Source organism: Bison bison, unplaced genomic scaffold (genome assembly GCF_000754665.1).
Source record: "Bison bison bison isolate TAMUID 2011002044 unplaced genomic scaffold, Bison_UMD1.0 scf7180017864167, whole genome shotgun sequence".
NCBI classification, from domain to species: domain Eukaryota; kingdom Metazoa; phylum Chordata; class Mammalia; order Artiodactyla; family Bovidae; genus Bison; species Bison bison.
The window spans coordinates 5,024,085-5,034,707 of NW_011494739.1; the positions used below are offsets into that span (position 1 = coordinate 5,024,085).

Here is a 10,623-nt window from a genome sequence, read left to right on the forward strand (position 1 = left end):
CCTGAAGGTGGCCCTGGGATTCAGACTGGCAGTATTTAGAGAAAAAGAAAAGTGAATTCCAGACTCACTCTCAGCTGAAAAGAGCCTTAGCTCCTGGGCTTGGGAATGTGAGGAAGAGAGCAACATGGATCCATGGGGATCCTGCCCATGGGGCCCAGGAATGGAGGGAGGTGGTGGGGCATTATTTCAGCCCCCTCCTCCGTTTTAGAACCTTTTCATGTCCTGCAGACACCAGGTACTGGCTGCTGGAGAGCCTCTAGGACAGAACTACACAAAGCAGGAGACGTGCTGTGACCCTGACTTTGTGCCTCTGAATTACCTAGTGTCTGTTACACACGCAGGCAGAGCACCCCGGAGGCTGCGGTAAACACTCAGGGCCGTAGTTCCCCCAGCCCTCGGGGGTGGGGTGCTCTACGCCAGCAGGTTCTTCCAAACAGTCCATGACTTTTCCAGGGTCCCTTCTGCCCCTCTGTGAACCGTCAGGCTGATACAGACCCTTCCGGTTGTGATGACAATTACCAGGCAGAGGGTAGTGAGACAGCAGGGACCTAGGGCTCTATGGCAGGAGAATAATGGGCGTTTCCCAGTGAAGCCACTTTATTTCTTGCACTTCGCCGAGAGAATTCACAAGCCAAGTGCAACACCCGCAGGATCTCACGGGAGGTGGCAGTGGTCTCAGGGTGCAGAGACGCCTCCTTTTTCTAGAACAACTGCAGTGTCCCCATCTGAGCCCCGCCAAAAGGCAGATTCTTTATCTAGATGCTCGGCGACTCTGCCTGCTGCAGAGATGGAGGAACTGTGATCCTGCTGATTTCAATGGACCGGTTGAGAAAACACGAGAGAAAAACAAATCTTTTTCTCAGTTTTCTCTTTTCTGCTTGGGAAACAATATTAGGGGCTGGCAGTTGGGTCTGCATGGAGAAAGATACAGGGGCAGCATCCTGACCTTCCGCTGTGTTGGGGGTCTGTAGGTATTTTAGAGGGATTTTAGTTGGGAGGGGGAAAAAAACAGACAAATAAGATACAGAGTCTATGGGGTCAAAGCAGGCCACATTAGGAGATTGTACCTTTTCAGTGTCTGAATAAGAATCGTCTGAGAGGATTTTGGGTCTCTCTTAGAAATAAATAGGCACTTTGGAAAAGGAAAATATCCTGTTCTTTAAGAAACGGGGGTGATCGGTTAATGCCAGGCGGCTGTGATCTTAATCCTGTCTGAAGAATTGGTCTCATTTTTCATGTCAAAATTAATATTGGTTGAGATTAGATGGCTTCTTAATTTAGACCATTTGCATTTTACAGAGTGCTTAAAAGTGGTGGTGGGGGGGGGGGCGTCAAGCCATTTTGTGACGGCACCAGAGCCAAATAAATAGGACCATATAAAAAGGTTATATTGATAACCTTTTACAACATCCATTCTTTTTGCCCTGTCTTCGCTCTGGCAAACTTTGAGTCATTTAGCACAACCTGAAAACTCGGATTTTCCTTGCTCGAAAAATGTAACGCTTCCTACTATAGTATGTTTTTTCTTGTCGCCCACAAACTTCCTCTTCTGGTGACCCTTCTGACTTTTTGTGTTCTTGACACTGAAGCATCCAATCAATTTGGTCAAAAGTCCAGTTGTGAAAAAGCATCTGGATGTTTTGTCCCCAGACAGCCAGTTTGTGGAATATTTGAGGATCAGCTCATCTGACCCCCTCCCCTGACATTCCTCCCCCGCTCCCGCCCCACAAGTAGACTTATTTTTAGGGATCAGAGGAGACAGACCTAGAAAGCCAGCCTGCTCTTTGAGGAATGAGGAACTAGAAGGGGCATGAATAAGACGTGAGACCCTCGTGCTTTCTCTGCAGTGGCCACCTGGAGTCTGCTGCAGAGGGGCAGAGGGTCACCAGTCTTCACAGGCAGGCACACAGAGGGCAGTCTTTGTGATTAGGCTCTTGGCAGCACCATTGTCAGGGTCAAGATTTATCTGGTGCCTGTGGCCACCTTAGCATGAAAAGGAGGCTGAAGCCACCTGCCCTCATTTTGTCTTAGATTACCACCAGCTCAGGGCAGCTAGTGAAAAATACGGACGAGGAGTATTGCTTTCATAGGAAAAAAAAAATTGGTCATGATTCAGTTTCTTGAAAAAGTGCCCCCCCCCCAATCCTTTATTCTCAGTCACCAAAACTAGGACTTGATCGTCAATCTCTTCTCTTTCTTTCTCATTTGGCTAGCTGATTCAGACTCTCTGGGCTTCAGTTTCTTTCAATAGCCAGGCAGGTGGGGTAGGAAGGGGATGCTAGCGGGGGCAGAGGAAGGGGGAAGGGCTCCTTGGCACCCCTCCCTCCTGGACTTCAGTCTCAGGCAGAGTAGTTCTATTTGCAGACAGCTCAGCCAAAGCAGAGCATTGCTATTACCCCCAGATGCTGTTTCCAATCGATCTTACTCATTTTCCCTCTGGGGTGCAGGCAGGGCAGAACCCAAATCTGCTCAGACTTCCCAAGCCACCCAGCCTTAATCTTTTATTTTTATTTTATAGTCACAGAACCTTGAAGATACTTTTTTAGCAGTTTAACCACATACCGAGAATTCCAGGGGGAAAAGGTCAAGAATTGATAACTTTCATTTATTAAGAGTTCATTAAGCAGACCTCTGAATTCTAATAATGACAAATCAATGTCACATTGCTAAGAGGAAAAAAGTGACAGCTGGGTGGTTTCACAGAACTCAGGTGTTGGGAGGAAGGTACAGCAAGGGTTCACCTATAGAGTGATTTTGTTTGTTTCCCTGGGGTTTTCATGTTGCTAGTACCTTTTTTGGTGTTTGTAGTTTTACTGAAAACGCATATAGTTTTCTCTCACTATCTCTTCTACTTTGGCATCCATTTTAGAAATTAAATTTTTGTTGTAGGGTTCTATTCTTTAGCTTTCTTCTTCTTTTTTACAAAGTTCCCTTCTCTGCCTTCTGTACCCTCAGTAAATCTAGAGGATATATAGTTATGCCAAGGTGAGGAATACACATCTATTTAGCACATTTAAGAATGTGCAAGGCAAATGAAATATAAAGTTATCTTATATCTGAGATGAAAACATTAAGTGTCCTTGGGGATCACCCTAGTTAGTTCACAATTTGGGTTTTTTTTTCCCCCTGTTGCATTCAACTAACTTGTGGCAGATCACTGAAATGTATTTAAGCTGATTACTGATTTTTTCTCAAAACTATTTAAGAAATTCACTTTGAAGGCTGAGAAAGACTTTCAGTTCCCCTGCTCTGGAGCGCCCCCCTGAGGTCTGGGTTAATAATAACACCATGATAGGAATTTGCAGCTAACTAGTCGGTCTTTGTGCCCAGTCTTGAGTAAACTCAGAGAGTTGGTGATGGACAGGGAGACCTGGCGTGCTGCAGTTCATGGGGTCGCACACCACTGAGCGACTGAACTGAACTTGAGTTAGGTCTTTCTAGACTTTAGGATGCTTTGACAGTATCCATTTAGCTTGAAGATTAGATGTCTCTGCATCCCAACTAAGTTTTATATCAGCTTCCTCTGAAAGATTCTTTCACGAGCTTTTTGAAGCAGCTCCCAGGGAATCCAATTATGAAAGCATCCTGTACTCAGAAGGTAGAGGTTCACCTTTTCAGAATAAGAGAGCAGCAGCTGCAACCATCATCTTCATGAGAAGCGTCCTTATTGGAACCAGGCCCCAAAGTGGGACATTTGTCACTTCTGGAGGTGGTTCTCTGTTCATCAGCCACCTGGCACCATCTTGCCAAAAGATAGGGACCCCATGCCTTTGTGGCTGGTGGCATAGACGAAAGAAAGCTTCATCTGGGCTCCTTCTTGACTACCCAGCCTTCTTCTTGCCCTCTCCAAACCACTAGGACACCCTATAGGCATTTTGCTCAGGCCAGACTTTTGACAATGCAGAGTTGCTCACTTCACACCAGAGCTCCCAAGGTTTGGTCTGGAGCCTTCACTGGCTTTCCTCAAAAATCAGCTGCCTTCATGAGTGACTGCTGATGTCTAACCCCTGGTCAGATGAAGGGACCTAGTGAAACCTTTGCCCTGCCACCCCACTCTCAAGGTGTTCATGTCTTCTATCGATGAAAGGCTAGTTTTCATTTCTTGGTGTTAGGTCACTGCAACCCTGGGATAAAAATAGGTATAGTTAGTATGTTACAGATTAGACTCCGAATTTCCAGCTTTGTGCCACTTCCTCTAGTAATACCAATTTTGGTGACACATTTCCTAGAATCCCAGGCTGGCTTCATTTGCTAAAATCCTCCAAGGACAGATCTGTTTGCTTTAAAACCTAGAAGGATTTCAAATCAGACTTCTCAGCTCCCACTTCCTCTTCCCCGTCTTCTGTCTTGATTTTCTCATTTTCTATTCAGGGAGCAGGGGCCCCATCCACCCCCTCCCCACCCAAGGCTGGCGTTCTTGTTGACGGCTGAGCACACGTGGTCTTCGATGTGCAAAAGGCCCTTTCCTGGCTGGCTCCAGAGTTGCCACCAACGAGTCGAGGGGGAAAACTTGAGTTAGGCCTCACAATTTCAGCCAAGCTGGGCATACATCGAGTACACCTGTCACTTGAACCAGTGTCCAAAATGCAGCCCTAAGGGTCACAGCTGTGGCATTATTTCAGCATGAGCAATTCAGTATTTAATGTTCCTTGGAAAAATAAATCATTCCAAGCGGCTACTGTTCACCTATTAACCCTTAGAGGATTTCATAGAAGGAGCACGGGGATGCCATCCATAATTTTCTTGGCCAGCAACATGCACTTCCCAGTTCTGTCTTTTAAAAGACCATTCCTTATATAATAGAGAACAGGGAGTTGCAAAAACAGCATCCTCTTGCTTTGTGGCAGGCGCAGCCTTCCGGGGTGAGAAGTTAGACTTTCTTTTTCTCTCATTTATATTTTTACCTGCGTGGTACATAGCTTTCTACACAGTGGCATTCCATTTCTTTCCTCTTTTCATGGTAGCTTATATTAGCCTGCTATCACTGGCAAGTCTTATTTTACAATTAAGCGCTGTGTGTGGGGGGTGGGGTGGGGGGGGGCAGTTCATCATTAATCAGATCTTGGGATTTCATGTGAACGGCCCCCCAGAGCAACCCACGTTTTAAATGTATCCTCTTTTCTGTCACCTGGGTCTTCATAAATGAATTGTCCGTCTGCAGTTAATCCAAACAGTGCAAATCATTCTGAAGGCTGAGTGGTCCCCCTTCTGAAAGAAAATGGCTATATTTAGTTTTTTAAGCAAGCCTGCTTTGTGTTCTTTGTAAAGTCAGCGACATTCTTTCAATTTTTTCGGTGTAATTAGCACAAAAGGAGCCGTAATCTGAGAAGGTAGTAGAGACTTCAGCGACCAAGAAACAGGAATGTTCGAGAAAGCGGGCAGAGGCCGCCTTCCCAGTTCTGGGCGGCAGGCAGAGACCCTGGGACGTGGCTGTGGGCACAGCTGAGGTCTGTAGCTCGTGAAAACATCTCCTTTCCATCTGATTCCAGCCTGATTGCAAATGCCCGTTGTTTCAGCTGGCTAGTTCTCTCTTCCTCATAACTTCCAGAGGTCGGCAAAGACCTGAGGAGCTGCTGTAGCATCTGGGCTTTGCCGAGTTGAGTAGCTCCTGGCTCATCAGACAGAGGGCTGTGCACACCGCCCAGTCCTCCATGGACCGCCGGCAGAGGCGAGGGCACTCTCTGGGCAAATACTGAGTTGTGACCAAACAGAGGCTAAACAGAGATGGATGGGGGAGGGGCAAAGCTGGGGCTTCTCTGGGAACCAAGCATTTGTGCCCCTCAAAATAAAAACCCAGGGAAGGAGGCGGAGCTAAACTATAATTACACATTTTTCTATTTCATTTTCAACATGTGTGGGCAAACACAGAAAGATGAAAATACATCCACAGTTTTAGATAAATGTGTGACTAATTATGTCCCATTAATTGCTTAATTCTGGGTTTACCAACAACAGATGGAAGTGGGTTTGGTGGTGGGGGGCGTCGAAGGCAAGTAACACCCACAGCCCCATCAGAATATTACTTGTCCCAAACTGAGGCTAGTAACTAATTGCAAGCCTGTTTGAAAACAGTCATCTACACTTGGTTGGTAGGTAAATACAGTAAAAACACCAAGATGGTAAAAGTTGTATTTAGCAGTTATTTCCTTTATACACAAAACAGCACTTAATTAAAGGAAATTTATTACCTGATTCATCCAGAGTATTTAACGCTCTAAACACTTAATTATATGGGGCTAAACTTGAAGAATTGAATGCAATGGGAAAAAAAAAAATCCCAAAATCTTTAAAATCAGAACAATTAAAGGATTTCTTTTTAGAAAGTTATCTTATTAGGACTTTAGGGCTCTCTTGATTGCACCAACTTGCTTTTTGTTTTTTCCTGTTGGTACTTGTTTAATAAGATGTTGAATCAAAATGCCATTTAACTAAGACATCTTGTGAACAAAGACACAAGTGAGCTGACCCGGTACCTAGTGTTAACTAGTCTTCCCTGCATTATTTTCCATCCTGGATGAATTTCTATCCTAAAGGCCAAATTAAAAGTTTGAAGCAACAGGCTTTCCCATTACCTAACAAAAGTTAATTTGGTTTAGGAAAATTAACTCTTCTGCTATAGAGTGGTAACAGTTTTACATACCTCACCCCTCAATTAGGACCTCCAGTAAGAGGGTCCGTTGATCTGTGGTTGATGTCAGTAAGCCCCTCATCCAAATTATGTACCTTGAATCTTTGCAGGGCTATCATGTGTATCATTATTAAGGTTTCAGTTTTTAAAAGGAACAGTGTAGACTCTACTTTATTGTGTCCCTCTTTCAAAGTGTTTGGTGACTTTGTTAAAAGTCCAGTCCTGGGAATGTCATGAGAAAGGCACTAAGGGTCTTGGGAACTGGGCATCATAGAGACCAGGACATTCCTCTCTTTGATGGTGTCCATCCATCAGAGTCAGGAAAGATCCATCAAGACACTAAAGACCCAATTTCCCTCATTTTGTGAACCGTGCTTTTAAAATGTTTGATCCGTATCCCAAAGCCACTGGCTCAAAAAATTGGGTCCAAACACATTGGCCAATGTGCCTCCATATTTTGTTTTGATTAGAGTGTATTCTAAGTTAAAAATAAATTATTTTAGAATTAATAGGAATCAAATTGGGGAATTTCATGTGGCCCTGTAGTTAGTTCCTTGATATCAGCTTTTGAAAGGAAGTTTTGCTAACTTGAACACCGTGTTTAGCTTTGAATGCAAGTTTAGGGTTACCTTGTGGTTGTCACTGTTAACTGGTGAGTGTGACAAGGAAAAAAATGCCCTAGATAAGCAGTACATTAGATTTTTAAGAACTTTATGGGATTAAGTAATAGAACCTTCTCATCAGGGATTAACTAGGAAGGCTTTTTACAATACCTGCTTCATCATGTGTATAGTACAGGTTTCAAGTCACATTCATTTGCAACAACAATTTCTAGTTGTTGCAAATTTCTAATTAGTTCTAATTTCTAACTAGTCATTCTAGTTAAAGTGCAAAATGTACTTTAAAAGACAGAAAGCACCATTGAAGTACTAAACATTATTATTAAAAACTTACAGCTAAAAGGTTTCTGTTTCGGTGGAAACCTATTTGTTTCCTAGGCTATTAAAATAATATCATAATTTTATTTTCTCTGGAACCTCACATGACCCATCTAATGAAAGTCCAAGAAGAACACATGCTTGTCCAAAAACTTAATTACACCATTAAGTGTAAAAACGTTTTCAAGATTCTGAGCTATAGCGAGTATATTGCTTCTAAAAGCAGACGAGGCATTCTTTCTCAGACAGGAAGATGCAAAAAAGCCAAGGAACGCATCCACCCATAAATATGAAGTTTACAAGACCACTAAAAAAGAAAAAGAAACCCCTTGCCAATCCATCCATTGTTGTAAAGTATGCTTTGCTGGAGGGAGCTGTTGATCAGTGTGTATAGCATGGGACCCCCGCTCTGTTTCACAAAGTCATAGCCGGGGGTGACCTAGTGTTTAGGTTACGGGTGTGTTATTATCCCCACTTGCTGGCTTTCGCAGGGAGCAGGTCACCTGAACCAGGCACTTTACACCCGGGACATTCTGGCCCTTTGCCCCTCTTCAGAGCTTGAAATTTCCACGACTTCCATCTCTCCCTGAGCCAAACAAGAGGCCCCTTCCACTGGAAAACTCTCCAGTCTGGACTGTTCCAAGAATTATGCTAATGGATTGCTCCACTCTCAAAGCATAAACCAGGCACTTAAAATGGTAACAACCTATTAAAATAAATCACTAATTCATATGAAAAGGTCATGCATGGTGGCCTCTGAACCTGAAAGCCTTTTTTAAATTTTTTTTAAATTAAAACTTTTAAGGCCCTGGGTAGGTCAACTGCTAGAGTGAAAACTGTAGACAGTATCAGCTCACCATGCCAATTAAGTAAAATCTCATCTTTCACTTTGTGTCGGGTGAAAACAGACAGCCGAACAGACCACAAACGAGCTTGTGTTTCAGAGCTCTTAGTGGCCTTTGCTTACCTGTAAACCATTGATTCCACCTGCTGTCATATATTTACAAAGTAAATGCTGTATTTGTTCATCAGTGGTTGGTCATAATATAGGTGAAAGCTACACTAAAAAAAAAGAAAAAAAAAATTTTTTTTTTTCCAAGAATGGCCTGCCAGGTTAGAAGTTGAAATGGCTGAAGCCTGACCTTGCTTTATACATTCTAGGACAATAGTCTTGATTGTACTTGCCTGGAATATGTGTCAGCATATGACATGGGACAGCTTCACTCCTTTCAAAGTTCAGGCGGCATATTTATCTAAAAGGGGGGAGATGGTAACCCAACTCAGGGATTTCCAAATAAGAAGACTTTTCATTATATTCTTTGTAGTAATGTGTAGCTCCTGGCATAAGTATCAAGGTTGTATTGGTTACTATTTACCTTGTTCCTCTTAAATACAATGTATTTGCTCTTCAGCCACATTAGAAGCAGGAAAGGAAGATGCTTTGGAACAAATGGAGCTTAACTAAAATCTGGCCTGTTCCTCCTCCTCATAAGCCTTCACCAGTTTTTAAAAATGACAGTCGATCAATTAATCAAATTCAAGCAAGAGGTTTTTATTTAATAGGTAAAGATAAAAACTCAATCTTTAGGTAGTCTCTAATCTAGCTGGTGAATGACTAAGTCATAGTTTCAGGCAGCCTTACTGTGGAATTTATTTATGAGAACATTCTGGTCTATAGGGTGAATATTTTTATCCGTTTTTGTTTTGGTGGATGACAGTTCCTTTGAGGTTTCTGTCGACAGAAGGTGTATATTTGTGTGGAAAGAGAGGACATATCCAGAGCGTGATCAGAACCTGGCTGATTTGGGAATGGGGGTGGAAGGGCAAACACAGCAACTTTTCTGCAGAGTCCGACAATGTCTGGGCCCCGCTGTCAGGAGAGGTAGCAGATATAGATAGACCATGAGAGTCTGGAGTGAAGATTTCGCTTCCTGTTCTTAATTCCGAGTGTTCTCTGCTGACTTTGAATTGCCCTGCCATCTCTCAGGTTCACGAAGTGAGGCCTTGTAGAAGGGGGGTGGGCGTGGGGTTTGGAGGTGTACCTGATGGGGTCAACAACAAATAATAGGGGGCACCTTCATCTGTCACACTTTTTCTTATTTTGAGTTGAGCAAACTGGGGGAAGGGGGGAATTTCAACAGTCCCGTTGAATGATTAACAGTGCCTTTCTATTTTCAAAGAAAAACTATAGGGACAATTTACTCAAGGCCTCTGACCCAACCAATCAATCACCCCACCCCCTAGGTATGTTAGCTGTGTTTCCATTTACAAATAGACTGTTTTCCTCTTTTTATCCTCCCAACTTTTATCCAAAGTTTTAATGACTGTTTCAAAGTGAAAGAAAATTAAAGAACGGAGAGAGTAGTAGTCGTGACTACTTGTGAATTTGGGTTGATTGGCAGGTGACCCGTGAACCACCAAAGGCAGTTGCCAAGGTCTTAGACTGGACGTCCTGACTACTCTTGACTCACCTGGGTACCAGGTGGGCTGCTGGGACCAAACTTTTATTGAATGAATGAATGAATTGTACCCAAGCAGACACCCGCTTGACTTCAAACGACTCAACCAAGGTCCCAGGAAAAGTGAGCCACCGCCCAGCCGTTGAGGACTGACTCGGTGTCACTGCCCTTAACCCACTGCGCCGGGTCTGCAGTATCCTTAAATGGGACAGTGCTGGGGTGGGGTGGGGGAAACACTTGAAAGTTTTTAAACAATTCTCAAACAAATTCGTGATCAATAAACTACTTTTCCATCTGTTCCAGAACACCCCCAGCCACCGCGGCCCGCGGGCCCAGCCACGGATAACTGGGACACCCTGGCCCACCACCTCGCCAACCCGGGAGGACTCCAAGGGCGCCGACCCCGTGACCTGGCCACCAGCGCTCGGCTCTCGCGTCGCCGGCTTCACCTGGCGATGATGCTCGTTCCGCGCTCATATCACACCGCACATCGCCTATCACGCGCCGCGATTAATTAGTGCCGACACCTACCTCCGCGGGTGCGCGCCGCTGGGAGGGAGGGCTGGGTGGCCGGCCCCGCGCACGCTAACCGGGAAGC

At 44.3% G+C, this 10,623-nt stretch overlaps 2 protein-coding genes across 5 annotated transcripts in view; both read left to right on the top strand.

Annotated features, from left to right (window-relative positions):
• LOC104989974 (neuroendocrine secretory protein 55) overlaps positions 1-10,623 on the top strand; it is a 57,778-nt gene that overhangs the window by 35,885 nt on the left and 11,270 nt on the right. The window lies entirely within an intron of this gene.
• The window catches only part of LOC104989972 (guanine nucleotide-binding protein G(s) subunit alpha isoforms short), a 66,963-nt gene that overhangs the window by 34,985 nt on the left and 21,355 nt on the right, over positions 1-10,623 (top strand). The window lies entirely within an intron of this gene.